At 37.4% G+C, this 27,227-nt stretch overlaps 1 pseudogene; it reads left to right on the top strand.

Annotated features, from left to right (window-relative positions):
• The first annotated feature begins 2,786 nt into the window (after positions 1-2,786).
• On the top strand, positions 2,787-3,570 carry LOC145535462 (putative P2Y purinoceptor 10 pseudogene; annotated as a pseudogene).
• The last annotated feature ends 23,657 nt before the right edge of the window (positions 3,571-27,227 follow it).

The raw sequence follows: 27,227 nt of genomic DNA, 5'->3' as shown, positions 1-27,227 counted from the left end.
TGTACAACACAATTACTAGACACTTTATTATGGAAGAAAGGAAGAAATAAGAGAACGCATTTTTGATATGTCTGTGGTAGATTGCAGGCTATTCAAAGGAACAAAATTAACTGCATGGAAAGGCAAATAATTGCAGCATGCTAGTGTGTTAAGTGCACTAAATAAAATTATCAAAACTAAGGATTCTCTGAGGTTGTAGTAGTGATTTGTGGTTTGGAGAGGTCAGGAAAAGCTTTCTTGGAGGAAGTGAACCTTGCCTTTCTTGAGGTCTCAGTTTTCCTTTTTGTAAAATACTGGTAATATTTTATTGTTGCACAGGATTGCTGTGAAAGATCTACTGAGAGTGTATATAAAGTATAGCACCTTGTCCAAAGTAGGCATTTGGCGATTGTTAACAATTATTATAAAAAAAATCAAAGTTGATCAAGGAAGAGTTCATGTATATTAACTGTTCCTTAAGTTTTATTTCAAGAATAATTTTGTTCCACTTAATATGGCTTTTTATTAGTTGAACACAACTGAGGGTGTGCACACACACACACACACACACACACACCACACACATAGAGAACACAAGATCAATTATTTTAGTTAGTTCAGTGAATAAACAAACCACAGAAAAGATAGCATTGGCCCTAGCTACAGTTTGTTAAACTAACTTGTCGATTAAGCAAAACAGTCAACTCAGTGGTGGGGAGCGGGGAACAACAGCACATTTAAAGTAGCTCTTTACTTGAATGAACTGATTATTTGATTGCAATCAACAGTCAGTTAGTAAACACAATTTATCAGAGAGCCCCATGTAGTCAACACAAATGAACCAAATAGGTTGTTTGGCACTGTATGAACTGTGCATGGGTGGACTGATTTTTACATTTTTTTAATTAGTTGTGTTTAGGAACTGTTCTTGACAGTCCTTAACAGCAATATAGATTGCTTTCAATAGTTAATGTTAAGTCTTATTTTCCTTTTAATTTTATAAATGTGAAGCAAACTAACTGCTTTTGCAAGTGATGAAAATCACAAGAGAGTATTAAAAACCCATTTATCCTTTTGTTCTACAATCAAATGCATGTTATATTTCCTAAAAAATCAAACATTTGGGTTCTCAAACTGTCATTCTCATGGGTAAAATAAACTGTATGGTAGTCACTTTTGAGTAGAAGCAAAATGTTCTGATCCAAAGCCAAGTACAAGAACTATTTTATGTTTGGGAGGGATATTTAACCTGGATAAGGGAAGATTTGAGAAATGACAGAATTGCTATCTTTAGATATTTCAAGAGTTTCATGCATAACAAGAAGTAGAATTTATTTAGTTTTGGTAGGCAAAACTGGTTGAAATCCAGGGATGTCGATTTTTGGTTTAGTAGAGGGAAGGATTTCTAATAATTATGATTGCTAAAAATGTAACTGTCCGCATTAATAACTTTTCCACTGAACTTTCACTAAGAGCTGAGGTAGAAGCAACCCCTTTTGCTACATCTACCACCAGATATCCTTTAGTCCTTCACACACTCTGGTAGTTGCTTGCAATGGTTGCAAGGATAGTCTCAATAAACATGAATGTCTGAAGCTACTGTAATTTTATTAAGAAACACAGATCTCTAAAGTTACCCAAGCTTCAAGAAAGTGCAAAGTTATATAAACAGAGCTAATTGTGCTCTTAGCCAAATTCTGAAGGAGAGTTGCACTATTTTTTCCAAACCCTTATCTTTCCAAGGCCTAGTGACCAACCAGCTCTTTCCCAGGCCTTTATCCCACGTTTCATTCCTAAATGTTCATAGACTCATTTCAGCAGTCATCTAATCCCTGGTAAGTTTGCCATTCAAAATAGGTTGATGATAGGGAAAGCTAGATCTCAAATTTTGACAATACAGATAGAATTGTAAAACAGAAAGTAAAACAAGAATCTTAAAATATGTGTTTAGGGACTATTTGTCAGTGAAGACTTGCTTGTTGGTTATCTCTGCAAGCTTGATTACTTCTTCTTTTGACTACTAAGGAAAAAACCTGACTGAGACTATTGCCAACATAGTGATTTTTTTGATTTTGCAAAATATCTTCGACAATACTGTTATCCAGTTGTAGATTGGCAAGCTATTTTCAGTTTACATAGAAAAGACCATTTGAATTTATTAAAGTTCACCCTTGGGTACCTCTTTGCTAGACAAGTTTATTAAAAAGCAGAGACATTACTTTGCCAACAAAGGTCCATCCAGTCAAGGCTATGGTTTTTCCAGTAGTCATGTATGGATGTGAGAGTTGGACTGTGAAGAAAGCTGAGCACCGAAGAATAGATGCTTTTGAACTGTGGTGTTGGGGAAGACTCTTGAGAGTCCCTTGGACTTCAAGGAGATCCAACCAGTCCATCTTAAAGGAGATCAGTCCTGGGTGTTCACTGGAAGGACTGATGTTGAAGCTGAAACTCCAATACTTTGGCCACCTCATGTGAAGAGTTGACTCATTGGAAAACACCCTGATGCTGGGAAGGATTGGAGGCAAGAGGAAAAGGGGATGACAGAGGATGAGATGGCTTGATGGCATCACCGACTCGATGGACATGAGTTTGAGTAAACTCTGTGAGTTGGTGATGGACAGGGAGGCCTGGCGTGCTGTGATTTATGGGGTTGCAAAGAGTCGGACAAGACTGAGCAACTGAACTGAGACACGTTTATTTGTATACCTGAACATGGACTCATATTCCCTTGACTGCATTTATAGACTATTTTCTGCAGAAATACTCATTCTGATGCTTTCCCAAAGGAAGGAACACAAATCGTCAAGATGGGAAGCAACAGCACAAACAATACAAGAGCAAAGTGCACTGATCCTCAAATGTCATTTCAGGACTCCCTCTATGCAGCTACTTACATCCTAAGATTACTCCCTAGTCTACTAGCCAACAGTATAGCCTTTTGGTTTCTGTGTCACTTCATCAGCAAGAATAATAAAGCCATTATTTTCATGATCAACTTCTCTGTGGCTGATTGTGCTCACGTGCTGTCCTTACCCCTCTGGATTTACTATTAAATCAGCCACCATTGGCCTTTCCAGAGGATCCTTTGCTTTCTGTACTTCTACCTGAAGTATCTCAATATCTATGCCAGCATTTGTTTCTTGACATCTAACAGCCTTCAGAGATACTTTCTCCTCAAGCTCTTCAGGACCAGATGCTGGAATAGGTACGATCTGGGCATCAGTGCTGCCATCTGAGTGATGGTGGGGACTGCCTGTTTGCCACTTCCAGTTCTGAGAAATGTTGGATTAGACAATAACACTGAACCCTCTGAGCCCTGACTTGCCAATTTAGGGCTTCAACACATTAGCATAGCATCTACTATTGGCATGATAACTGTAGTTGAACTCGGAGGGTTTGTATTCTCTGTTGTAATTATTACTTATTGTACACGGAGAACAGGAAAACTTTTACAAGAGTTCCAAGTTCCCCCTCAAAATACCAAAGAGAAAAAAGGCTTTGTGGATGGTCCTGATGCGTGTGGTAGTATTCATTGTGTGTTTCACACCTTACTACCTCAACTTCCCATTCTTCATGGTGGTGAAGCAATAAAGTCTTTTAAAACTGCTCCTTTATTAAAAACACTCTATTTTTCCTTGTCTCTTGCAAATCTAAATTGCTGTTTTGATCCAGTTGTATATTATTTTAGATCTCAGAATTTTCTGATGGATTTTCAGAAAGTGGCAGTTTGGTTCTTCAGTCATGTGTGAAATGCAAGGATGGTGCTTTGGAAATTTAGCATAAGAAAGAGGGTTTTAAAACTATCTCTCTTGAATTTTGGGATGTTTCCAAAGTAATGTAATAAAACAGTTATTTCAGATAATCTATATGCTCTATCAATTTATCTATGTCACTTTGAAGATCTTTCTTTAAAAAAGTGTTATATTTACGTGCCTCAACGAAACATGGCTCTCTTCCATTCATCCTCAAAATGATCATTCTGAAAAAAAAATTAAAGCCTATATTTTCTGTCAAAATGGAAGCACTGTTCTATGGAGCATATATATGAGAAAATATCTTTCTTTACAGAAAAGGATAAATAACAAAATCAGTTGTACACCTGTTCCTCAACAATAGGTCCAAAATTTTCACCTTCTCTTGTAAGAAGCAAAATGCAAATTGAAAACAGATGGACATAGATGAATTGTCTACACATTTAAAAATGTACAGGAAAGCAATACAATCCTAGCTTTATCAAAAGATATACAGAGGTGGAGGGGCCAAGGTGACAGAGTAGGAAGACCCTGATCTCACCTTCTTCCACAAGCACACCACAATTACAAATACTTACAGGTCAATTATTGCTGAGAACAACCTGAACACTAACAGAAAAGATATTTTACAACTAAAGATGTAAAGAAGGATCCACAAGATGGAAAGGAGGAGTGGACACCCAGTATAGTCAAGAGTCATATCCCTGGGTAAGTGACCCCCAAACAGGAGAATAATTGCAATTGCAGAGATTATCCACAAGGAATAAGGGTCTGAGCCCCACACTGAGCTCCCCAAGCCAGAGATCCTGCACTAGAAAGATAAGCCTCTATAACATTTGGCTTTCAAGGCCAGTGGGGCTTACATTCAGGAAAACTTAAGTGCTGTGGGAAATAGAGACTCCCTTCTTAAAGGGCACACACAAAATCTCACAAGCTCTGAGACCCAGGACACAAATAACAATTTGAAAGGAACTTGGGTTATATTCACTTGCTGATCTTGGAAAGTCTCCAAGAGGAGGCAATTGGGACTCACTCTAGGGCCATAAACAGTGGTGGCAGCCATTTTTGGACCTATTGTCCTGTTGTGGATGTGGCTAGGTTTTGGGTGTTGTGGTGAACAGGGCCAGTTCCAAGGGATCTCAGGGGGATCCTGATGTAGGACCAACATCAGCAATGTTGGAAACACCATTTTAAGATCCTTTCTATAGCAGGCTGGTTGATGTAGGAACCCCCCCTTAGCTCCCTTGAAAATGGCCCTACTCACCACAACACCCAAAACCCAACCTCACCCCCAATAGGACAACAGGTCTGTGAAGTCAAGACCTCAGAGCTAGAGTACTCAGTATCAAGCTCGACCCACCAGTGGTCCAGAACTAGCCGGGGGGTCCAGCCTTACTCCTCAGCAGTGAGAATTAGGCCTAGGATGATTGGGCCCTAGCCCTTCTCACTTGTGGGTGGACATCAATTCTGGGACCCTTGCACACGGCACCCAGAGACCTCAGGACCCAGTGGGCCAGAATTAGCCCCAGAACTCTTTTGTTCCTAGCTCTATCTACCATTGGGTGGATACCAACTCCAGGACTCCATCCTGCAACCAGAGACCCCAGGTCTTAGCTCTGCACATAATGTGCTGGTAGTATTTCTGGGGATCAAAACTTACCCACTAGTGGGAAGGCACCAACATTAGGATACCCAGAGCACCAGATCTACCCACAAGGAGGTTTACACCAGCCACAGGACAGCTTTGGCTTCTCAGCCACCTGCCTTTGGCCATGGCCTACCCAACAGCAGGTGGATATTAGATCTGTGATCCCAACCCTGCAGTCAACTACCTTGTGACATGGCCCCATATACCAGTGGACTGGCACCAGTTTTGGGACTCTCCTGGTCATGGAAGGACCCTGTCCCACATACTAGAAGCTGGCAATCTCCATGCAAGGCAGGGCCTGGCAGCCAACTAGACTAGAAGAGAGCCATGCTTACCAGTTTCTACAGTTGTCAGCTTATCATAGCAGAAAGACCCACATAACCCACACAGGGGCCACCCGAAAAGCATATAACTCTAGTGACAAGAAGGAAGTATGCTGTTATGCCCAATAACATGTTTCCTACATAAAGCCATTTCTCTAAGATAGGGAAATGTAAACAGCTTACCAAACACATAGACATGAAAGCAAATTAGACAAAATGAAGTGACATAAGGATATGTTCTAAATGAAGGAACAAGGAAAAAAAATCCCAGAAGAAGAACTAATTGAACTGGAGATAAACAATCTACCCAATAAAACATTCCTAGCAATAATCTTAAAGATGCTCAAGAACTCAGGACAAAGAAACAGTTGAACACAGTGAGAATAGTAAAAAAGAGTTAGATGATATAAAGAGGAACCAAACAGAGATAAATAATGTAGTAACAATTAAAAAACGCACTTAGATGAATCAACAGTATATTAGATAATTATTTTAGCCAAACAGAAAAAAGAAAATAGTAAAAATATGAGAATAGTTTAAAAGATCTCTGAGATGGCATAGGGATGAGATATAGTTATATAAATATGTATATATAAATATATATTATATTAAATATTAATATATATATGATATATCATATATATATATTATATATAACATGGTAAGCACAACTGAAAATCCATAATAGATGCATCACACCAAAAACTGAAAAGAATCCAAACATAACACTGAAGATAGTTACCAAATCTCAAGGGAAGACAGAAAAAGTAAAATAAAAGAACACAAAGGAATATGTCTGTCAGGAATTACTTTAAATATAAATGGACTTTACTCTCCAATTAAAAGACAAGAGTGGCTGAATGCATATAAAAATAAAGCCCATATATTGGGCTGAACAAAGAGTTTCCTTGGAGCCTCAAAAAAACTTTTTGGCCAACTCAATATATGCTACTTATAAGAGATTCACCTAGGTTTTCAAGACACACATGAACTGAAAATGAGAAAATGGAAAAACATGCTATGAAAGTGGAAAAGGAAAGAAAGCAGAGATACCAATACTATCAAACAAAATAGACCTTAAAACAAACCCTATAATAAAACAAAGGACATTACATAGTGATACAAGAAGAATATATAACACTTGTAAATACATATGTGCCCAGCATAAGTTCATAAATGCCTAAAGCAAATATTAACAGACACAAAATAAGAAATTGACAATAACACAATAAACATAGGAAACTTTAACATCCCACTTACACCAACGGACAGATCATCCAGACAGAAAATCAATAAAAACTGGCCTTAAAATGACAGAGTAGAACAGCAAGAGAATAGAAATTCTTTTCAAGTACACATGAAACATTCTCCAGGACAGATCACATGCTAGATGAAAAAACAAGTCTTGGTAAATTTAAGAAAATTGAAAACATATCAACCATATTTCCTAACCACAATGCTATGAGACTAGACTGGAAATCAACTACATGGAAATAAACTACAAAAATCACAAACATGTGAAGGCTTAAACAATGTGCAACTAAACAATCAATGGATCACTGAAGATCTCAAAGAGGAGATAAAAAATACATGGAGATAAGTGCAAATGAAAACACAATGATCCCAAATCTATGGGATTCAGGCAAAAGCATTTATGAGAGGGTAGTTTATAAAAGTGCAAGCTTTTCTCAGGAAACAAACAAAGAACAAATCTCAAATTAAACCACTTAACTTTATACCTATAGGAACTAGGACAAGAAGAACAAACAAAATCCAAAGTTAGTAGAAGGAAATAAATTATAAAGATCAGAGCTGAGGTAAATTAAATAGAGACAAAAATAATAGAAAAGGTCAATAAAACTAAGAGCTATTTCATTGAAAAGATAAATCAAATCAATAAAATTTTAGTCAGACTCATCAAGAAAAAAGAGAGAGGGCCCAAATCAATAAAATGAGACATGTAAAAGAAGTACAAATGATACCAAAGAAATACAAAGAATCATAAGAGCTTACTATGAACTATATACCAATAAAATGGGCAACATAGAAGTGTACAAATTCCTAGAAATGTGCAATCTTACAAGACTAAGAAAAGAAAAAATAGAAAATATGAACAGAACAATTATCAATAATGAAATTGAATAACTAATTAAAAAATAACTGTCATCAGAAGTCCAGGAACATTTGTCTTCATGAGTGAATTCTCCTAAACGTATAGAGAAGAGTTAATACCTACTTTTCTCAAACTAGTCAATAAATTTGCAGAGGAAGAATTGCTTTTGAACTCATTCTAAGAGGTCAACATCACTCTTGTTACAAAAACCAGATAAGGATATCACACAAAAAAAGAAAATTAAAGGCCAATATCACTAATGAAGATAGATGCAAAAAATCTCTACAAAATACTAACACACCAAATTCAACAATATATTAAATAGGCCCTACAACATGATCAAATGGGATGTATTTCAGGAAGAGAAGATGGCTCAATATCTGCAAATTAATATGATATATCACATTTAGAAATCGAAGAATAAAAATCATATGATCATTTCAACAGATGCAGAATAAGCTTTTGACAAGGTTTACTAACCATTTATGATAAAAGCTCTCCAGAAAGTGGGCATAGACAGAACATATACAATATAATAAGTATGTATATGAAAGCCTACAACTGACATTATACTCAATGGTGAAAAGCTGAAAGTATTTCTTCTAAGATCAGGAACAAGACAACAATGCCCACACTTACTACTTTTATTTAGCGTAATTTTGAAAGTCCTTGCTACAGGAATCAGGAATGCAAATTGGAAAGGAAGTAAAACTGTTACTGTTTACAGGTGACATGATACTCTACACAAAAATTCTAAACATGTCACCAAGAAAACTACTAGAACTCATGAAAGAATTCTCTAAAGTATAGGCTACAAGGTTAATACCCAGTAATCTGTTGCATTTCTATACACTAAAAAGGAATTATTAAGAAAAGAAAGAAAGCAATCCTATTTACTATGATATGTAAAAGAATAAAATATATAGGAAAAAATCTAATTAAATAAGCAAAAGGCCTGTATTCCGAAAGCTATAGCTCACTGATGAATGAAATTGAAGAGGACACAAACAGGTGCAAAGATATACCATGCTCATGGATAAGAAGGATCATTATTGCTAAAATAACCATACTACCCAAGCCAATCTATATATTCAATGCAACCTCTATCAAATAACAATGTCATTTTCACAGAATTAGAACAAATATTTCAAAAATATGTATGGAACACAAAATATCCTGAATGGCCAAAAGTTTCATGCTCCCTGATTTAAAACTGTACTATAAAGCTATACTCTACTAAACTATAAATCAAAATTCTATGATATAGACACATAAATCGATAGTAGAGAATAGGGAGCCCATAAATAAACTCACATTTATATGGGGCAATTAATCTATGACAAAGGAGGTATAAATATGCATTGGGAAAGGCTCACTCTTCTGGGAAAGCAGGACAGTAACATGCAAAACAAACAAGTGGGGCTACTTTTTCACACAATATACAAAAACAAACACCAAATGGATTAGATACTTAAATATAAGACCTGAAACCGTAATACTTCTAGAAGAAAACATAGGTAGTATTCTGTGAAATCTGTATTAGCAAGCTTTATTTGGATATGTCTACTCAGGCAAGGGAAACAACAGAAAAAATAAATTCAACTATATCAAACTAAAAAAAGAAAAACTTTTGAACAGCAAAGGAAACTATCAATGGAATGAAAAGGCTGCATAATGAATGGGGGGAGATATTTGTATGTGGTGTATCTAGTAAGCGGTTAATATCCAAGATATACAAATCACCATCAAAAAACTAAACAATTGGATTAAAACATGGGCAGAGGACCTGAATATACATTTTCCCAAAGGCAACATACAGATGACCAAGAGACACATTGAAAGATGCTCAACATCACTAATCATCAGAGAAATGCAAATAAAAACTAAAATGAGATATCACCTCACACCTGTCAAATGGCAATTATCAAGAATTGCAAAAATAAAAGTTTTGGCAAACATTTGAAGAAAAGTGTACTCTTGTGCACTGTTGGTTGGAGTTAATGGACACACTCACTATGGAAAAAATTATACAAATTTCTCAAAGAGACAAAAATAGAAACTGTCCTACAATCTAGCAATTCCACTCCTGGATATTTATCCTAACAAAACAAATACAACAATTAGATATGATATATGCACTCCTATTTCTTGCAAAATTATTTACAATAGCCATTATAAGGAAGCAAACCTAGAGCCCATCAATAAATGAATGGATATTGAAGATGTGGTACATATATGCAATTTAACATTATTTAGTTATAAAAAGAATGAAATTTTACTATTCACAACTACATGAGAGGACCTAGAAAGTATTTTGTTAAGTAAAATAAGTAAGACAGCCATAGATAGGTACTGTGTAATTTCACTTATATGTGAAATCTAAAAAAAAAAAAAAAAAAAAAGGACCAACACAACAAAACAGAAACAGAGACATAGATACAGAGACTAAACAGGTGGTTGCCAGATTTAATGGAGATGGAAAGAGGAGAGAAATAGTTGAGTGAGATTAAGAAGTACAGAATTCCAATTATGAAATAAATGAATCACAGGTATGAAAGGTACAGTGTGGCAAATATTAGTTGTTATAAGATAAATACTACTTTATCTTATAAAGTAGATGCTTTATAAAGTAGTAGCAACCTGGGGCTTTCCAGGTTGCTCAGCAGTAAAGAATCTATCTCCAATGCAGGAGACACAAGAAATGCACTGTGTCAGGAAGATCCCCTGGAGTAAAGGAATGGCAACCCACTCCGGCATTCTTGCCTGGAAAACTCCATGGACAGAGGAGCCTGTTGGGCTACAGTCCATTGGCTCACAAAGAGTCAGACAAGACTGAGCACGTGAGCCACAGGTAGGTAATGTACGACATGATAAATATAATTAGCACCAGGGTGCATTATATATGAAAAATTTTGAGATTAAATCCTGAGTTCTCACCACAAGGCAAAGTACTTTTTCTATTTCTTTAGCTTTGTATCTATACGAGATGATGGGTGTTCACTAAACTTATTGTGATAAACTTTTCATGATATATGTAACTCAAATCGTTTTGCTGTAGATCATAAATTTATACAGTGCTGTATGTCAATTATATCTCAATAAAACTGGAAGATAAAAGAAAGTAAGACATTGACCACTGTCTTACAAGTACATGTATCAAGTATTCTCAAAAGTCTATGGTGGCTCAGACGGTAAAAAAATCACTCTTAAATGTGGGAGACATGGGTTCGATCCCTGGGTTGGGAAGATTTCCCTGGAGAAGTGACCTGCCATCCATTCAAGTATTCTGGCCTGGAGAATTGCATGGACAGAGGAGCCTGGCAGGCTACAGTCCATGGGGTCGCAAAGAGTAGGACATGACTGAGTGACTTTAACTTTCACTTTCAGACAGTGGTTAGGCTTCCTTGGTGGCTCAGACAGTAAAGAATCTGCCTGCAATGAGGGAGACTTGGGTTCAATCCCTGGGTTGGGACTTGCCGACAAAGGTGTGTATAGCCAAAGGTATGTTTTTTCCAGTAGTCAGGTATGGATGTGAGAGTTAGACCATAAAGAAGGCTGAAGAACTGATGCTATTGAACTGTGGTGTTGGAGAAGACTCTTGAGAGTCCCTTAGACTGCAAGGAGATCCAACCAGTCAATTCTAAAGGAAATCAATCCTGAATATTCATTGGAGGAACTGGTGCTGAGACTGAAGCTCCAATAATTTGGCTACCTGATGCAAAGTGCCAGCTCACTGGAAAAGACCTTGATGCTGGAAAAGATAGAAGACAGGAAGAGAAAAAAAATGACAGAGGATGAGGTGACTGGATGGCTTCACTGACTCAATGGCTATGAGTTTGAGCAAGCTCCAGGAGATGGTGAAGGACAGGGAAGCCTTGGCGAGCTGCAGTCCATGGGGTTGCAAATAGTTGGACATGACTTGAATGAGTGAACAACAAACACAGTTTTCAGGAGAGTACAGGAGCAAAGAGCCCAAGAGTATAAAAAAGATAACAAATTATTATTCTACCTTTTGTTTCTCTCAAGCTGAAAAAGGAAGGATCCAAAAATTTGCTATGTTGCTTCCATGCTCTGGCCACTTTAAATAGTGGTACAATCAATATTGGGGTGTGTGAGTGCCAAGCCGCTTCAGTTGTGTCTGATGCTTTGCAACCGTATGGATTACAGCCTGCCAGGCTCCTCTGTCCATGGGATTCTCTAGGCAAGAATACTGGAATGGGTTGCCATTCCCTCCTCCAGGGGACCTTCCAGACCCAGGGATTGAACCTGCATCTCTTATTCTCCTGCATTGGCAGGCGGGTTTTTTACTACTAGCCCAAATACTGGGTGGGGTACATGCATCTTTTTTATTCATGGTTTTCTCAGGGCATATGCCTAGTAGTGGGACTGCTGTGTCATATGGTATATTTATTAACAATATTTAAAGGAATATCCATATTATTCTCCATAGTGACTGTATCAATTTACATCGTCACCAACAGTGCAAGAAGTTTCCCTTTTCTCTACATCCTCTCTAGCATTTATTGTTTGTGGAATTTTTGATGATGGCCATTCTGACTGGTGTGAGGTGATATCTCATTGTACTTTTGACTTGCATTTCCCTATTATTGAGTGATGTTGAGCATCTTTTCATGTGTTTCTCGGCCATCTGTTTGTCTTTGGAGAAATGTCTGTTTAGATGGTCTGTCCACTTTTTGATTGGGTTGCTTGTTTTTTATAGTATTGAAGTTGTGTGAGCTGCTTGTATATTGTGGAGATTAAACCTTTGTCAGTCGTTCCATTTGCAATTATTTTCTCCCATTCTGAGGTTTAGCCTTTCACCTTGTTTATAGTTTTCTTTGCTATGCAAAGTTAAATTAGCTGAAAGTTTAATTACTTGCTTATTTTTTTTATTTCCATTACTCTAGGAGGTGTATTAAGAGGATCTTACTGTGATTTAGGTCAGAGTGTTTCATCTATGTTTTCCTCTGAGACATTTATCGTTTCTGGTCATACATTTAGGTCTTCAATCCATTTTGAGTTTGTTTTTGTGTATGGTGTTAGGAAGTGTTCTAATTTTATCCTTTTACATGTAGCTGCCCACTTTTCCCACTACCACTTATTGAAGAGGATGTCTTTTCTCCATTGTATATTTTTGCATCTTTTGTCAAAGGTGCTCATACGTGTGTGGGTTTAACTCTGGAGTTTCTATATTGTTCCATTGATCTATATTTCTGTTTTGGTGCCAGTACCATGCGGTGTTAGTGATTGTAGCATTGTAGTAGAGTCTGAAGTCAGGAGGCTGAATCTTCTAGCTCCATTCTTCTTTCACAAAATTGCTTTGACTATTCGAGGTCTTGTTTTCCATACAAATTGTGAAACTCTTTCTTTACCTCTGTGAAAAATGCCATTGGTAATTTGAAAAGGATTGCATTTAATCTGTAGATTGATTTGGTTAGTATAGTAATTTTCACAATATTGACTCTTGCAATCGAAGAACATGATGTATCTCTACATCTATTGATGTCATCATCTATTTCATTCGTCATTGTCTTATAGTTTTCTTAGAACTAACACCCAAAAAAGATGTCCTTTTCATTATAGGGGACTGGAATGCAAAAGCAGGAAGTCAAGAAACACCAGGAGTAATGGGCAAATTTGGCCTTGGAATACAGAATGAAGCAGGAAAAAGGCTAATATAGTTCTGCCAAGATAACGCACTGGTCATAGCAAACACCCTCTTCCAACAACACAAGAGAAGACTCTACACATGGACATCACCAGATGGTCACCAACATCAGATTGATTATATTCTTTGCAGCCAAAGATGGAGAAGCTCTATACAGTCAGCAAAAACAAGACCGGGAGCGGACTGTGGCTCAGATCATGAACTCCTTATTGCCAAATTCAGACTTAAATTGAAGAAAGTGGAGAAAACCACTAGACCATTCAGGTATGACCTGAATGAAATCCCTTATGACTATACAATGGAAATGAGAAATGGGTTTAAGGGATTAGGTCTGAGAGAAAGTGTGTGACGAACTAGAGACGGAGGTTCATGACATTGTACAGGAGACAGGAATCAAGACCATCCCCAAGAAAAAGAAATGCAAAAAAGCAAAATGGCTGTCTGAGGAGGCATTACAAATAGCTGTGAAAAGAAGAGAAGTGAAAAGCAAAGGAGAAAAGGAAAGCTATACCTATTTGAACGCAGAGTTTCAAAGAACAGTGAGGAGAGATAAGAAAGCCTTCCTCAGCGATCAGTGCAAAGAAATAGAGGAAAACAACAGATTGGGAAAGACTAGAGATCTCTTCAAGAAAATTAGAGATACCAAAGGAACATTTCATGCAAGGATGGGCTCATTAAAGGACAGAAATGGTATGGACCTAACAGAAGCAGAAGATATTAAGAAGAGGTGGCAAGAATACACAGAAGAACTGTACAAAAAAGATCTTCACGACCCATATAATCACGATGGTGTGATCACTCACCTAGAGCCAGACAACCTGGAATGTGAAGTCAAGTGGGCCTTAGAAAGCATAACTACGAACAAAGCTAGCGGAGGTGATGGAATTTCAGTTGAGCTATTTCAAATCCTGAAAGATGATGCTGTGAAAGTGCTGCACTCGATATGCCAGCAAAATTGGAAAACTCATCAATGGCCACAGGACTGGAAAAGGTCAGTTTTCATTCCAATCCCAAAGAAAGGCAATGCCAAAGAATGCTCAAACTACCGCACAGTTGCACTCATCTCACATGCTAGAAAAGTAATGCTCAAAATTCTCCAAGCCAGGCTTCAGCAATACGTGAACCGTGAACTTCCAGATATTCAAGCAGGTTTTAGAAAAGGCAGAGGAACCAGAGATAAAATTGCCAGTATCTGCTGGATCATTGAAAGAGCAAGATAGTTCCAGAAAAACATCTACTTGTGCTTTACTGACTATGCCAAAGCCTTGGACTGTGTGGATCACAATAAACTGTGGAAAATTCTTCAAGAGAGGGGAATACCAGACCACCTGACCTGTCTCTTGAGAAACCTGTATGCAGGTCAGGAAGCAACAGTTAGAACTGGACATGGAACAACAGACTGGTTCCAAATAGGAAAAGGAGTACGTCAAGGCTGTATATTGTCACTCTGCTTATTTAACTTATATGCAGAGTACATCATGAGAAATGCTGAGCTAGAGGAAGCACAAGCTGGAATCAAGATTGCCGGGGGAAATATCAATAACCTCACATACGCAGATGACACCACCATTATGGCAGAAAGTGAAGAAGAACTAAAGAGTCTCTTGATGAGAGTGAAAGAGGAGAGTGAAAAATTTGGCTTAAAGCTCAACGTTCAGAAAACCAAGATCATGGCATCCGGTCCCATCACTTCATAGCAAATAGATGGGGAAACAGTGGAAGCAGTGCCACACTTTATTTTTGGGGGCTCCATAATAACTGCAGATGGTGATTGCAGCCATGAAATTAAAAGACACTTACTCCTTGGAAGGAAAGTTATAACCAAGTTAGACAGAATATTAAAAAGCAGAAACATTACTTTGTCAACAAAGGTCCATCTAGTCAAGGCTATGGTTTTTCCAGTGGTCATGTATGGATGTGAGAATTGGACTACAAAGAAAACTGAGAGTGGAAGAATTGATGCTTTTGAACTGTGGTGTTGGAGAAGACTCTTGAGAGTCTCTTGGACTGCAAGGAGATCCAACCAGTCCATCCTAAAGGAGATTAGTCCTGGGTGTTCATTGATAGGGCTGATGTTGAAGCTGAAAGTCCAATACTTTGGCCACCTGATACGAAGAGCTGACTCATTTGAAAAGACCCTGATGCTGGGAAAGATTGAGGGCAGGAGAAGAAGGGGATGACAGAGAATGAGATGTTTGGATGGCATCACCAACTCAATGGACATGGGTTTGGGTGGACTCAGGGAGTTGTTGATGGACAGGGAGGCCTGGTGTGCTGCGGTTCATGGGGTCGCAAAGAGTTGGACACGACTTAGTGACTGAACTGAACTGAATACAGATCTTTTGTCTACTTTGGTAGGTTTAATCCTATTTTTTTTTTATTCTTTTGTTGCAAAGGAGAATGGGATCGCCCCCTTAATTCCTCTTTCGGATTTTTCATGTTAGTGTATAGGAATGTAAGCAATATCTATGTGTCAACTGCAACTTTACTAAATTCATTCATTAGCTCTACTAATTTTCTAGTGCCATGTTTAGGGTTTTCTATGTATAATATAAAGTTATCTGCAAACAGTGAGAGATTTATTTCTTCTTTTCCATATGGATTCTTTTTGTTTCTTTTTCTTCTCTGATTGCTGAGGCTAGTACTTCTAAAACTAGAATGAATAATAGAGGCTAGAGTGGACACCCTGATCTTAGAGGAAATTTTCTCAGTTTTTCACCACTGAGGATACAATTTGGTATGAATTTGTTCTATATGGCTCTTACCATGTTGTGGTAGGTTCGTTCCATGGTCATTTTCTGGAGGGTTATTTTTTTAAAATATCATAAATGGATGCTGAATTTTATCAAAAAATTTTTGTGCATCTATTCAAATTATCATATGTTTTTTACCTTTCAACTTGTTTATATGGTTTATCACATTGATTGATTTACATATATGGAAGAATCCTTGCATCCTTGGGATAAATCTCTCTTGATCATGCTGTATAATCCTTTTAATGTCCTGTTGGATTCAATTTGTTAGTATTTTGTTGAAGATTTTGCATCTATGTTCATCAGGGATATTGGCCTGTAGTTTTCTTTTTTTTTGTAATATCTTTGTCTGGCTTTGGTATCAGGGTAATGAAGCAATGTATAATGAGCTTTGGAGTGCTCCTCCATCTGTAATTTTTGGTAGACTCTAAGAAGGATAGGTGCTACTTGTTTTATAAATGTCTGATTGAATTTGCTTGTGAAGCCATGTAGCCTTGGGGTTTGGTTTGTTGGAAAATTTTTGATCACTGTTTCAAATTTGGTGCTTGTGATTCATCTGTTTATGATTTTTGTTTCTTCCTTGATCAGTTTTGGAAGGTTGTACTTTTCAAGATACTGTCCATTTCTTACAGGTTGTCCATTTTATTGGCATACGGTTTTTCATGGTTCCATGAAAAAGGAGTACTTCAAGATGTATATTGTCATCTTGCCCATTTAACTTATATGCAGAGTACATCATGCAAAATGCCAGGCTGGATGAGGCACAAACTAGAATCAAGATTGCAGGAAGAAATATTAATAACCTCAGATATGCAGATGACACCACCCTTACGGCAGAAAGTGAAGCACTAAAGAGCCTCTTGATGAAAGTGAAAGAGGAGAGTGAAAAAGCTGGTGTAAAACTCAACATTCAGAAAACTAAGATCATGGCATCTGGTTCCATCACCTCATGGGAAATAGATGGGGAAACAGTGGAAACAGTGAGAGACTTTATTTTCTTGGTCTCCAAAATCACCACAGATTGTGACTGCAGTCATTAAATTAAAAGACACTTGCTCCTTGGAAGAAAAGCTATTACAAATCTCCACAGCATATTAAAAAGCAGAGACATGACTTCACTGACAAAGGTATGTCTAGTTAAACCTATGGTTTTTCCAGTAGTCATGTATGGATGTGAGAGTTGGACTATAAAGAAAGCTGAGCACCAAAGAATTGATGATTTGAACTGTGGTGTTGGAGAAGACTCAGACTGCAAGGAGATCAAACCAGTCAATCGTAAAAGAAATCAGCCCTGAGTATTGATTGGAAGGACTGATGCTGAAGCTGAAGCTCCAATAATTTAGCTTCCTGATGCGAGGAACTGACTCATTGGAAAAGGCCCTGATTCTGGGAAAGATTACAGGCAGGAGGAAAAGGGAATGACAGAGGATAAGATGCTTGGATGGCATCACTGACTTGATGGATATGAGTTGGAGGAAGCTCCAGGAGTTGGTGATGGACAGGGAAGCTTGGTGTCCTGCAGTCCATTGGGCTGCAAAAGGTCAGACCCAACTGAGTAACTGAACTGAACTGAACTGAACTGATTCTCTTATGATCCTATTTCTGTGTTGTTTGTTTTAATTTATTTTGCATTTCTAATTTTATTGATTTGAATTTTCATTTTTTTCTTGATGAGTATGACTGCTAATTTTGTTTATGTTGAAACTGATTTTAGTTTTATTGAGCTTTACTATTATTTCCTTCACTCTTTAGAATTTATTTCTTCTCCAATTTTTATAATTACTTTTCTTCTCCTAACCTCGAGGGGTTTTTATTATTCTTTTTCCAGTTGCTTTAGGTGTAAGGTTAGGTGGTTTATTTGATGTTTTTCTCACTTCTTGAAGTAAGCTTGTATTGTTATAAACTTTCAGCTTAGAACTGTTTTTGATGCATCCCATAGGCTTTCAATGGTTGTGCTTTTGGTTTCATTATTTTCTAGGTGTTTTTCCTTTGATTTCCCTATTGATTTCTTCAATAACTTCTTGGTCATTTAGAAGTGTGTTGTTTAGTCTCCATCTGTTTGTGTTTTTTACAGTTTTTTTCTTGTAATTGATATCTAATCTAATAACATTATCATCAGAAAAGATACTTGATATGATTTCAACTTTCTTAAATTTACTGAGGCTTGATTTGTGACCCAAGATGTGATCTATCCTGGAGAATGTTCCATGTGCACTTGAGAAAAAGTGTATTCTGCTGTTTTGGGACGAAATGTCTGAAAATATCAATTAGGTGCATTTGTCCTAATGTGTGAGTCAAGACTTGTGTTTACTTTTCAATTTTCTGTGTGGAGGATCTCTTCATTGGTATAAGTGGGGTGTCAAAATCCCTTATTATGGTGTTACTGTCAATTTCCTCTTTCATGATTAACATTTGCCTTACGTTTTAAGGTGCTCCTCTGTTAGATGCATATTTATTTATAATTTCTTATATCTTCTTCTTGGATTGATCTCTTGATTATTATGTAGTGTTCTTCCTTATCTCTTGTAAAAAATTTTTATTGTAAAATCTATTTTGTCTAATATAAGTATTGCTGCTCGTGTTTTCTTTTAATTCCAATTCAATTTAATTTAATTGGTATAAGTGGGGATTTTAACACTTCAGCTATAGCAGTGGACAGATCCTCCACAAAGAAAATTAAAAAAGGAAAAACAAGTCTTAAAGCACACATTAGGCCACATGCTCCTAATTGATATTTTCAGGATATTTCATCCCAGAACAGCAGAATATACTTTTTCTCAAGTGCACATGAAACATTCTCCAGAATAGACCACATCCTAGGTCACAAATCAAGCCTCAGTAAATTTAATTCCATTTGCATGGAATATCTTTTTCCATCCCCTGACCTTCAGTCTGTATGTGTCCTTAGGAGTTTGAAGTAAGTCTCTTGTAGGCAGCATATACACAGACACATTTTTGTGTCCATTGAGCTAGTCTGTGTCTTTTGGCCAAGGTATTTAATTCACTTACATTTAATGTAGTTATTGGTATGTAGAAAGAAATGGCAAACAATATGAAATGGCAAAAAGATATGACACTGAAAGGTGAAAAGCTGCTCCCCCCCCCACTGGGATGTTAGCTCCATGAATCAAGGTAAATTGGAAGTCGTCAAACAACAGATGGCAAAGGTGAATGAACATTGACAATTTTAGTAAGCAGAGAAGTAAAATGGATGGGAATGAGTGAATTTAACTCAGATGATCATTATATCTACTACTGTGGGCAAGAATCCTTTAAAAAAAATGGAGTAGACCTCATAGTCAACAAAGTCTGAAGCACAGTACTTGATGCACTCTTAAAAAATGACAGAATGATCTCAGCTGTTTCCAAGGCAAACCATTCAATAACACAGTAATCTAAGTCTGTGCCACAGCCACTAACGAGAAAGAAGCTGAAGTTGAATGGTTATATGAAGACCTACAAGACCTTCTAGAACTAACACACAAAAAAGATATCCTTTTCATCACTGAGGACTGGAATGCAGAAGTAGGAAGTTAGTAACTTGGTATTTTATTTTATTTTATGCTTTTGCTTTTCCCTTGTTGTTTTTAATATTTTCCTTTGTGTTTAACTTTTGTTAGTTTGATTAATATGTGTCTTGCTGTATTTCTCTTTGAGTTTAGCCTGTATGGTACTCTCTGGGCTTCCTGGACTTGGGTGACTATTTCCTTTCCCATGTTAGGGAAGTTGTCTACTATAATCTCAAATATTTTCTCATACCCCTCCTTTTTATCTTCTTCATCTGGGACCCATATAATTCAAATATTGGTGTATTTAATATTGCTCCAGAAGTCTCTGACATAGCCTTCAATTTTTTTCATTTATTTTCTTTATTCTGCTCATCAGCAATTGCTTCTATCATTCTATCTTCCAGTTCATTTATCCATTCTTCTGCCTCAGTTATTCTATTGATTCCTTGTGGAGTATTTTTAACTTAAGTAATTCTGTTGTTCATCACTGTTTGCTTGTTTTTCATTTCTTCTAGGTTTTTGTTAACTGTGTTAAATGTTTCTTGCATTTTCTCCATTCTGTTTTCAATATTTTGAACCTTCTTTATTATTATTTTTTACTATTTATTCTAAATTATTTTTCAGATAGGTTGCATGTTTCCTCTTCACTTATTTGATCTTGTAGCTTTCTACCTTGTTCCTTTGTCTGTAATATATGCTTTTTGTCATTTCTTTCTTTCTTTCATTTTTTTTTTGATGATTGTGACTACTCCTGTCTTACCAGCTGTTTGGCCTGAGGTTTTCAGTAGTGGAATTTCCAGGAAGTTGTCTAAAGCCAAGTCCTGGTGTTGAGATGTGGACCTCTGTGGTACCCCACTCCAGTTAATGTTCCCTGGGGCCTGATATTCTCTGTTAATCAAGCAGTTTAGACTCAGTGTTCCCATCTCAGGGGATCAGACCTGATTTCTGGCACTGCAGCCATGTTCACCAGTCAGGTCCTAGCTGGAAAACACAGTTCAGTTCAGTCGCTCAGTCGTATACGACTCTTTGCGACCCCATGAATTGCAGCACGCCAGGCCTCTCTGTCCACCACCAACTCCCGGAGTCTACTCAAACCCATGTCCATCGAGTCGATTATGCCATCCAACCATCTCATCCTCTGTCGTCCCCTTCTCCTCCCGCCCCCAATCCTACCCAGCTTAGGGTCTTTTCCAATGAGTCAACCCTTCACATGATGTGGCCAATGTATTGGAGTTTCAGCTTCAACATCAGACCTTCCAATGAACACCCAGGATTGATCTCTTTTAGGATGGATTGATTGGATCTCCTTGCAGTCCAAGGGACTCTCAAGAGTCTTCTCCAACATTGCAGTTCAAAAGCATCAATTCTTCGGTACTCAGCTTTCTTCACCATCCAACTCTCACATTCATACATGATGGGTCATGGTGGAGAGGTCTGACAGAATGTGGTCCACTGGAGCAGTGCATGGCAAACCACTTCAATATTCTTGCCTTGAGAACCTCATGAACAGCATGAAAAGGCAAAAAGATAGGACACTGAAAGATGAACTCCACAGGTCAGTAGGTGCCCAATATACTAATGGAGATCAGTGGAGAAATAACTCCAGAAAGAATGATGGGATGGAGCAAAAGCAAAAACGATACCCAACTGTGGATGTGACTGGTGATAGACACAAAGTCTGATGCTGTAAAGAGCAATATTGCATAGGAACCTGGAATGTTAGGTCCATGAATCAAGGCAAATTGGAAGTGGTCAAACGGGAGATGGCAAGAGGGAACGTCGACATTGTAGGAATCAGCGAACTAAGATGGACTGAAATGGGTGAATTTAACTCAGATGACCGTTATATCTACTACTGTGGGCAAGAATCCCTTAGAAGAAAGGGAGTAGCCATCATGGTCAACAAAAGAGTCCAAAATGCAGTACTTGGATGCAATCTCAAAAATGATAGAATCATATCTGTTTGTTTCCAAGGCAAACCATTCAATATCAAGGTAATCCAAGTCTATGCCCCGACCAGTAACGCTGAAGAAGCTGAAGTTGAACGGTTCTAAGAAGACCTACAAGACCTTCTAGAACTAACACCCAAAAAAGATGTCCTTTTCATTATAGGGGACTGGAATGCAAAAGTAGGAAGTCAAGAAACACCTGGCGTAACAGGCAAGTTTGACCTTGGAGTATAGAATGAAGCAGGGCAAAGGCTAATAGAGTTTTGCCACAGGAACGCACTGGTAATAGCAAACACCCTATTCCAACTACACAAGAGAAGACTCTACACGTGGACATCACCAGATGGTCAACACCGAAATCATATTGATTATATTCTTTGCAGCCAAAGATGGAGAAGCTCTATACAGTCAGCAAAAACAAGACCAGGAGCTGACTGTGGCTCAGATCATGAACTGCTTATTGCCAAATTCAGACTTAAATTGAAGAAAGTAGGGAAAACCACTAGTCCATTCAGGTAGGACCTAGATCAAATCCCTTATGAGTATACAGGGGAAGTGATAAATAGATTTAAGGGACTAGATCTGATAGACAGAGTGCCTGATGAACTATGGACAGAGGTTCGTGACATTGTACAGGAGACAGGGATCAAGAAAATCCCCATGGAAAAGAAATGCAAAAAAGCAAAATGGCTGTCTGAGGAGGCCTTACAGATAGCTGAGAAGAGAAGAGAAGTGAAAAGCACAGGAGAAAAGGAAAGATATTCCCATCTGAATGCAGAGTTCCAAAGAATACCAAGGAGAGATAAGAAAGCCTTCCTCAGCAATCAGTGCAAAGAAATAGAGGAAAACAACAGATTGGGAAAGACTAGAGATCTCTTCAAGAAAATTAGAGATACCAAAGGAACATTTCATGCAAAGATAGGCTCGATAAAGGACAGAAATGGTGTGGACCTAACAGAAGCAGAAGATATTAAGAAGAGGTGGCAAGAATACACAGAAGAACTGAACAAAAAAGATCTTCATGACCCAGATAATCACGATGGTGTGGTCACTCACCTAGAGCCAGACATCCTGGAATGTGAAGTCAAGCGGGCCTTAGAAAGCATCACTACGAACAAAGCTAGCGGAGGTGATGGAATTTCAGTTGAGCTATTTCAAATCCTGAAAGATGATGCTGTGAAAGTGCTGCACTCGATATGCCAGCAAATATGGAAACCTCAGCAGTGGCCACAGGACTGGAAGAGGTCAGTTTTCGTTCCAATCCCAAAGAAAGGCAATGCCAAAGAATGCTCAAACTACCGCACAATTGCACTCATCTCACATGCTAGAAAAGTAATGCTCAAAATTCTCCAAGCCAGGCTTCAGCAATATGTGAACCGTGAACTTCCAGATGTTCAAGCAGGTTTTAGAAAAGGCAGAGGAACCAGAGATCAAATTGCCAATATCCATTGGATCATCAAAAAAGCAAGAAAGTTCCAGAAAAACATCTATTTCTGCTTTATTGACTATGCCAAAGCCTTTGACTGTGTGGATCACAATAAAATGTGGAAAATTCTGAAAGAGATGTGAATACTGGACCATCTCACCTGTCTCTTGAGAAACCTGTATGCAGGTCAGGAAGCAACAGTTAGAACTGGACATAGAACAACAGATTGGTTCCAAATAGGAAAAGGAGTACGTCAAGGCTGTATATTGTCACCCTGCTTATTTAACTTATATGCAGAGTACATCATGAGGAACGCTGGGCTTGAAGAAACACAAGCTGGAATCAAGATTGCCGGGAGAAATATCAATAACCTCAGATATGCGGATGACACCACCCTTATGCCAGAAAGTGAAGAAGAACTAAAGAGCCTGTTGATGAAGGTGAAAGAGGAGAGTAAAAAAGTTGGCTTAAAGCTCAACGATCAGAAAACTAAGATCATGGCATCTTTTCCCATCACTTCATGGGAAATAGATGGGGAAACAGTGGAAACAGTGTCAGACTTTTTTGGGGGGGGCTCCAAAATCACTGCAGATGGTGATTGCAGCCATGAAATTAAAAGACGCTTACTCCTTGGAAGGAAGGTTATGGCCAACCTAGATAGCATATTTAAAAGCAGAGACATTACTTTGCCAACCAAAGTCCGTCTAGTCAAGGCTCTGGTTTTTCCAGTGGTCAGCTCAGCCACCCGCTTATTTTATTTTATTTGGAAAAAGACAACCATCTTCTATGGAACAAAATGTATATGTTTTAGTTTATGGGCTTTATGACATCTGTTTTGGCTATTCAGGACTATTTTATTTCTCCCTGACCCTGTCAGCTCTGTTTGAATAGCTGAGTTTGCCAGGTGTTTCAGATTACCAACGTGTGAGTAGCTCTTTATGACACATAAAATTTCTTGAGACATAAATATTGCCAGCTTAATATTTATACATATATACTTATATAATATGTCATATATATATATAGCTTAATATATAATTAAATATTTAAAATGTTATTGTTTCTTTGAGAAACAGTATATATAAAACAGCTTTCTTGCTCTTCAGGAGGCTGTTTTCCATTTCCTATAATGCTTTTAAGAAAATATCTGCTCACTCTGGTTGTTGGTCCCTTCCTCTTTAAGGGTACTTGGTAGAAATTCCCCTATGTATTTGAGGTCTTATTTGAGATACATTGATACTTTACTTGAAGTTGCTCTGTTGTTATCAGGGGTAATGAATATTATCCAAAATATTTGGAGATGCACTCAAAGCAGAGTGGCTTACCAGCTCGCTTGAAGTTGTCAGAATTCTCTAGAAAGCTCAAATTTCATTCATTCTTTCTTTTTCTTTTTGTTGTTTTCTATCACACCTCAACATGAATCAGCCATAAGTATACATATATCCCTTCTCTTTTGAAACTCCCTCTCATCTCCCACCCCATCCCTCTCCTCTAGATTGATACAGAGCCCCTGTTTGAGTTTTCTGAGCCATACAACAAGTTCCCGTTGGTTATCTATTTTACACATGGCAATGTAAGTTTCCATGTTACACTTTCTATACATCTCACCCTCACCTCCTCTCTCCCCATGTCCATAAGTCTATTCTCTATTTCTGTTTCTCCATTGCTGCCCTGTAAATAAATTTTTCAGTACCATTTTTATAGATTCTGTATATATGTGTTAAAATACGATATTTATCTTTCTCTTTCTGACTCACTTCACTCTGTATAATAGGTTCTAGGTTCATCCACCTCATCAGAACTGACTCAAATGTGTTCTTTTCTTATGGCTGAGTAATATTCCATTGTGTATATGTACCACAACTTCTTTATCCATTCGTCTGTCGATGGACATATAGGTTGCTTCCATGTTCTAGCTATTGTAAATAGTGCTGCAATGAACAGTGGGATACATGCATCTCAGAACTGCTTTCGCTGCATCCCATAGGTTTTGAGTTGTGTTTTCATTGTCATTTGTTTCTAGAAATTTTTTGATTTCCCTTTTGATTTCTTTAGTAACCTGTTGGCTATTTAGAAACATGTTGTTTAATCTCCATGTGCTTGTGGTTCTTGTTTTTCTTATAGTTTTTTTTCTCTTGTAATTAATATCTAGTCTCATAACGTTGTGGTCAGAGAAGATGCTTGATTCAATTTCAAGTTTCCTAAATTTACTGAGATTTGATTTGTGATGCAAGATATGATCGATCCTGGAGAATGTTCCATATGTGCTTGAGAAGAAGATGTATTCTTCTGCATTTGTATGGAATGTCCTGAAAATATCAATGAGATCCATCTCATCTAATGTATCATTTAAGACTTGTGTTCCCTTACTAATTTTCTCTTTTGATGATCTGTCCATTGGTGTGAGTGCGGTGTTAAAATCTCCTACGATTATTTTGTTACTGTCAATTTTTCCTTTTATGTCTGTTAGTGTTTGTCTTATGTATTGAGGTGCTCCTATGTTGGGTGCATATATATTTACAATTGTTATGTCTTCCTCTTGGATTGATCCCTTGGTCATTATGTAGTGTCCTTCTTTATCTCTTGTAATCTTCTTTATTTTAAGATCTATTTTGTATGATATGAGGATTGCTAATCCTGCTTTCTTTTGCTTCCTATTGGCATGGAATATATTATTCTATCCTCTGGCTTTCAGTCTATATGTGTCTTTAGGCCTGAAGTGGTTTTGTTGTAGACAGCATATATATGGCTATTGTTTTTGTATCCATTCAGCCAGTCTATGCCTTTTGGTTGGAGCACTTAATCCATTTACATTTAAAGTAATTATTGATATATATATGGTCTTATTGCCATTTTCTTTTTTTTTTTTAATAAATTTATTTATTTTAGTTGGGGGCTAATTACTTTACAATATTGTAATAGTTTTTGCCATACATTGACATGAATCAGCCATGGGTTTACATGTGTTCCCCTTCCTGGACCCCCCACCCACCTCCCTCCCCATCCCATCCCTCTGGGTCATCCCATTGCCCCGGCCCTGAGCATTTGTCTCATGCGTCGAACATGGAATGGTGTTCTGTTTCACATATGATAATATACATGTTTCTTAATTGTTTGGGGTTGATTTTGTAGATATCTTTCTTCTCTTCTATTTCTCAACTATATAAGTTCCTTTAAGATTTGTTGTAAAGCTGGTTTGCTGATACTGAATTCTCTTAACTTTTGCTTTTCTGAAGAGTTTTTTATTTCTTCATCAATTTTGAATGAGATCCTTGCTGGGTACAGTAATCTTGGCTGTAGATTTTTCCCTTTCACTACAGTAAATATATCCTGCCATTCCCTTTTGGCCTGCAGAGTTCTGCTGAAAGATCAGCTGTTAAGCATATGGGGTTTCCTTTCTATGTTACTTGTTGCTTCTCCCTTGCTGCTTTTAATATTATTTCTTTGTGTTTAGTCTTTGTTAATTTGATCAGTATGTGTCTTGGCATGTTTCTCTTTGGGTTTATCCTGTATGGGACTCTTTGTGCTTCTTGGACTTCATTGACTATGGGGAAATTTTCAACTATAATCACTTCAAAAATTTTCTCATACCCTTTCTTTTCCTATTCTTCTTCTGAGACCCCTATAATTCAAATGTTGGTGCATTTGATATTGTCCCAGATGTCTCTGAGACTATTCTCAGTTCTTTTCATTCTTTTTACTTTATTCTTCTCTTCAGATGTTATTTCTGCCATTTTATCTTCTAGCTCACAGATTTGTTCCTCTGCTAAAGATATTCTGCTATTGATTCCTTCCAGAGTATTTTTAATTTAAGTAATTGTGTTGTTTGTTTCAGTATGTTTATTCTTTAATTTTTCTATGTCTTTGTTAATTGATTATTGTACTTTGTCCATTTTGTTTTCAAGGTTTTTGATTTTTACTATCATTATTCTGAATTCTTTTTCGGGTAGCTTACCTATTTCCTCTTTATTTATTTGGGCTTCTGTGTTTCTAGTTTATTCCTTCATTTGTGTAGTATTTCTCTGCTCTTTCATTATTTTTTTTAACTTATTGTGTTTGAGGTCTCTTTTTCCTAGGCTGCAAGGTTGAATTCTTTCTTCCTTTTGG

Source organism: Giraffa tippelskirchi, chromosome X (genome assembly GCF_054371585.1).
Source record: "Giraffa tippelskirchi isolate mGirTip1 chromosome X, T2T-mGirTip1v1.2.pri, whole genome shotgun sequence".
In the NCBI taxonomy this organism is placed as follows: Eukaryota; Metazoa; Chordata; class Mammalia; order Artiodactyla; family Giraffidae; genus Giraffa; species Giraffa tippelskirchi.
Note: the sequence above shows the minus strand (reverse complement) of the source record. Positions and strands in the feature narration are given on the sequence as shown.